General features: G+C 41.4%; 1 long non-coding RNA gene across 1 annotated transcript; it reads left to right on the forward strand.

Moving 5' to 3' along the window:
• The first annotated feature begins 702 nt into the window (after positions 1–702).
• LOC128012954 (uncharacterized) lies at positions 703–5,173 on the forward strand. The gene is made up of 2 exons (XR_008183223.1): positions 703–996; positions 1,958–5,173. It is a non-coding gene; the product is annotated as an uncharacterized LOC128012954 (long non-coding RNA).
• The last annotated feature ends 221 nt before the right edge of the window (positions 5,174–5,394 follow it).

Here is a 5,394-nt window from a genome sequence, read left to right on the forward strand (position 1 = left end):
CTGGGTATCCCATAATGTCTCCCTTTATCCAGACCATCAGGCGTTTACTGAACAATCTGCTCTGACTCAACTCCTCCAACAGCTTGCTCTTCTCCAAACCCAGTCTGGTTGCTCTGGGACAGGTTTTGTCCTCTCCTTGGCGGGTTTCATGCATGGCATCCTACGCTGTTAAATATGGTGGCTGTCCAGAAGCCTTCATTTCCATGGCACACGGGCAGGCAGGCGGGCGGACGCGTGTCTGTCTACTCAGCAAATTATTAGCATGCAGTGCATATCCACAGTCATGAATGCCAGCCTTCCATCAGGCTCTGTTTTGGTCCCTCCCACGCTCCCGTTTGCGGAAGTTCTGATTGTTGCGTATGGAGTGCACGTGAGCGCTCCGCTCACCGCTGATGGCAGGGGGCCCAGAGGAGCAACAAGTGGCAGAATCTGTGGTGTGCAGTTTTTCAGTGTGTTCACAGCGGCAGGGCTGGCATAGCGCCAGATCTGCCATCTGCTTCCTTCACAAGCGATTTCCCTTCCTGCCAATTTGCTCATGATGTTACGTGCCTCCTATCCTCATTTGCATGTCAGAAATGGGCAGTACACATTCCTGCCCCCACCTCAATGAGCGTTCTCCTGGGCACAGGTGGCACATTGGTCAACGACAATGAAATCACTCAGGAGAAAATTTTGCAAATAAATAATACTTGTCCAAAAAGTCCTTGTGTTAATGATTCTTGTATTTTTTTTAGCCATATCCTCAAGTCTTCTCCATTGGTGAGTTCAGTGTGAGCGTTAAAACGGATCCTGCTCACATGGGAACTTTTCCTGCCTGTGAAGACCAGTATTGTTTTCCCGTCGGTGTGCTGCCAGTGTACACACGCAGCCATTAAGCTCCTTACATGGTTGCTCGCTAGAGCCGTCTGCTCCTACATCCACGAGCTCTGCCACCTAGCCAGAAGGAGGGAATGCTGTGGGATCTAATGCGCACGAGCCGTTTGAAGCTGCGGAAAAGTGAATAATCAATTAAGTATTGATTTCTTGTAAGATTTTGTAAATTTCAAGGCAAGACAAAGAGGATAGCTTAAGGGAAGAGCAGCAGGGACTTGGTGTAAATTAGCCAACAAACAGCACGGCGGAATAAACTAACGGCTCATCAGGATCAGTCTCTCATCGCTCCTGACGGAATTAATGCTAGTTTGCGTGAAGACAATGCAGCTTTTTTAAATGAGGAAAGCGAACGAGACCTTAACCCAGCCGCGCAGAGCTGGGCTAATTACACTTCCCGGCACAATGGAGCTCATTTGAATGTGGCTATGCAAATCGCACGCAGCTCATTTTTATGGATCAGAAAGCCAGCCATGTCGGGGAGAATTAAAGGCTATTATGCGTGCAAAGCAGTTTACCCCCCCACCTTAAATGAGGGAAAATATAGTTGAAAATGAGAGAAGCATTGGACTGTCTTCATAACTCAACACAAAAGATCACACAAGGGAGCCTCAATGATTCCTCAGTGTTTCTTCTCTTTAAAAAAAAAAAAAAAATGTGATCAAATATGCGCGTGCCAAGCCCATTACAGTGATGGCGTCCTTTCCGATTGATAATTATCGTCGCTGGCATACGGATTCGCGCTGGTGTGGATGGGGGAAAAAACAAGAGGGAAAATGCTAGCCGCTAATGATATTCAGCATGCAGAACATGTCATATGCATGATGACAACTGGCAATTTTAATGAAGCCTTCGTTTTTTTCCTCCCAGAAAATCGGTGCGGACTGGGAAGCAGACGAAATGAGCAAAGTTCTGCTTGTCTTTATTCCGCCACAGATTACTCCAGTGCCACCTCGTTCGAATATGCAATTCTGCGCTTAAAAGATAAGAAAAAGCACTCTTGAGGCAGCCAAGGGCAATTAATGAGCTGGTGCGGATGAATCAATGCTGGATGTTGCCATGTTTCTTCTTGTTTCTTCTCCCACAGAAGCAGTTCAGAAACCTCCGTGCCGTCCTCCACCGGCTGCTGTCGGTGTGTTAGTGGATTCTCCAGCCTTTCCAGCCGGGCGCGTGCCTCTGTTTTGCATATATGCATACGCTGTGTGGCGCTGGAATGAAGGGGGCATGCTAAACAAGCAAATTTACATGTCTATGCATAATGGCAGGGGGCGCAGAGGAGGGCGCGTGCTGGCAGGGCTGAGGGAGGAGGGGAGAAGTACAAGAGGATGTGATGTAGGGGAACACCTGCACTGAAGGATCTTGGAGGATCTTGTAGAGGAACATTATGACAAGCCCCTGACAGCTTTCCCCCCACCACCGCCTCCTCCTGGGAACATACCAGGAGGTGTGGCATGATTACGTTTCCTCGCCTTGCCCACGTGGAAACGCACCTCGCTGGCACAGATTGGACAGCTCTGCTGAGTGTGGCACTGACAGTCCTGTGGGAAACCCACTGCTTCATTCAGGCTTTTTCTCTCACGGGTCTTGGATGGATGGTAACGGTGACTGTGTGAATGGACACTTATGGATGCATTGTGAAAATTGTTCTTTGTTCTGGAAGTTTAAACGAACAGGAAATTACTTTGTTTTTCAGTAACATTTTCATACTGAATTGAACATTGATGGCTTTTTCTGCTTCTTCACTTGCTGGGTAAAATTTTGGACACACTTGACTGAATTTGTTTCTCATTTTCTTAAAATCCTATTTTATCTCCAGACTAATGACTTAACAAATATACATTGCACTGCATACTTATTTAAAGTGAAACACTATTTTAATTATTTTCTTTTTTTCTGGAAAAGTTGGAACAAGCAGTGAAGGAAAAGCAGCCATCACGTTACCAGCACAAATGGGAATTCCTTCAATATTGATGTAAAAGAATCCCAGGATGCACCCTGTGAAGTTGGCTGAGAGCTGGAATCTGGCTATATTGAGAAAACATTGTTTCCATAGAATCATTTAGTTTTTTTTTTTTTTTCATAATTGGTCACTTTTCTATTATAACGTAATGTGATTAGTTGACTAAATAATACAAGTGAGGAATCCTGTTCGATAGTTAGAAAAATTAAGTAAATATTACACCTTTCAAATATTAATCATTAGTTAGTTAAACTAGTGGCCACGACATATTTTATTTAATAATAATAATAATAATAATAATTTCATTAGAATATTTTATTTAAATAAGGCATTTGGATTCCTCACTTTGTCAACTAATTGCATTTTCAACTGTAGTGTTATTACTATTAATAGTAATGATAAAGAATGAGTTGCTGCATCCAAACTTTGAGCGGTACTGTTTGCTTTCAGGAGGATGCATTATACAGTATACACTCTCAGTTGTATGGCCTAAGCAGAATGTATGGCCTAAGTTCTCATCTGATCACAGCATATTACTACACATACTCTTGTGGGGCACGAAAATGTGTGCTACACAGTTTATAATTTCCATTTCTTCATTCAGCAGTTGCTTTTATCCAAAGTGCTTTATAGCGTGTTTATTCTGAATCAAAACTTTGTCCTTGGCGTCATTAGTGTCCTGCTATGGCAGTTTAGCTATGTGTGTGCTATGATGTGATGACTTAAATGCATTCCCAGAAGTTTCCATAAAGTGTATTCATAAAAAAGAAAAGAAAAAGCTTTTCTTGGTTCTAATTTAAGTGAAAATGAAATGATACAAACACTTTGTTATTGTGGCCAAAGGCCTACTGAATCAACCTCCACTGTGTTTGTTTTTTTTAATACCAATTGTTGGTTGCACACAATTATCTGAAAACTGATCATATCTGCGGCTAATGAAATGCAGTCTTCAGTCTGTGGCTCTTGAGATCACCTTTGTGATTCAATCAGTCTTATGTGCAAATGAAAGTAATTTAAAGGATAAAGCAAAGCATTAATGATGAGGTCATTTACAGCAGACTCATTAAAACACTATTATATGCAATTTCCTGTAACAAATTTCATTCCGAAGAAACATTACATTGGAAATAATAAACTAGCTTACTGCCGTTTAATACAATTAGTGTAACATAATGCCATTATGAGCCTGAAATAGATGCTGTCGCACAGAAGCAACAGCACTAACCTCTGTCTAAATGAAAGAATATTAAAGTCAGCGGCGGTATGACGTCTCTTTGTAATAGCCATGTCTGGGGTGCAATATGACAGCAGAAATATAATGTTTCATAAACTGACAGTCTCTGGGTTTGTGTTGCCTGAGGTCGCATGGGGCGAACAATAAAGAGTAATTTGATTGATGGAAAATTGGAGTGGCCCATCCAACATGTTTCACCCGAGGCCTCGCAATAGCATGTACACTGGCTGATGATGTTTCACGTTTTCAGAAACTCCATTTGTTTTGTTCGGATCTGTTGCTGTATCTGGCGTTGGGGTTCGTCTTTGATATGAGACTTTAATTGTGCGGCACGGACGCATATTAGAGGTGTAATTGAATAGAATGAAAGAAACAAAAAAGAAGAAAGCCGAAGATGGATTGAGTAAGGGCTCTTTCTTTTATCAAGACGCCCAGGGATCTTTTCACACTCTCCCACTCGCTCGCTCGCTCTCTCTCTTTCTCTCTCAGGCTGTGGCGTCTGGACTCTCTTCCTCTGAGTCAGCCATGACATCAGCATCAGTAAAAACAGTTGTGAGTGATAAATAGATGTAAATTATCAGGACCCTCATCTCTGCTATCCATCAGATGAGTCCAGCATAAGAGGACAGAACGTTTGGATGAGAAAACCTTTCTACCCAAACAAAAGCTTTTTTGTTGCAGTGAATATGTTTTTAATATTGAGGGGAAAATGTCTTTCAGTGATTGATAAGGAAACAACAGGTTGAAAAGGTGCTGCTTTGCAACAGTTAACATTTTTGTGGTCTTTTGTTGTCTTTCACCACTAAGATTATATTTATACAAAACACATTAAGGCTGCTCTATGCTTTATTAATTGTCATCTAAAAAATAGAAGTTTTTTTTTTTAAGCATCTTGCGCCGTGGATATCTTCTTTTTAAGACCGTGTCAAGTTTAACTTTTAAAAATTTGTTTGTTTAGCTGTTTTAAACATAATAATGTGGCTTGTGTAAACAGCTGTTTAGTCTCAAGTTTTTTTGTATGCAGGTTGCTGTTTTCTTCATTGTGCAAAATCCGCAATATGTCATTTAAAGAGACAGTACACTCAAAAATGAAATATTGTCATGAATTACTCATGTCGTTTCGAAACTTCTTGACTCATTTTCTTCTGTGGAATAAAAAGTGGAAATTTTCCATAGTCCAATGCAGTTCCAATGAATGGGGACTTTAGCTAAAATTATGCAAATAAATCATAAGGTGTTATGCTGCAGTATTCCCAGTCATATAAAGCCGTTTGTTAGAAACAGAACAAATGTTGCTGCTTTTGGGTGAACTATTCCTTTAATCCATGTT

This window comes from Carassius gibelio, chromosome B24 (assembly GCF_023724105.1).
Source record: "Carassius gibelio isolate Cgi1373 ecotype wild population from Czech Republic chromosome B24, carGib1.2-hapl.c, whole genome shotgun sequence".
NCBI classification, from domain to species: Eukaryota; Metazoa; Chordata; class Actinopteri; order Cypriniformes; family Cyprinidae; genus Carassius; species Carassius gibelio.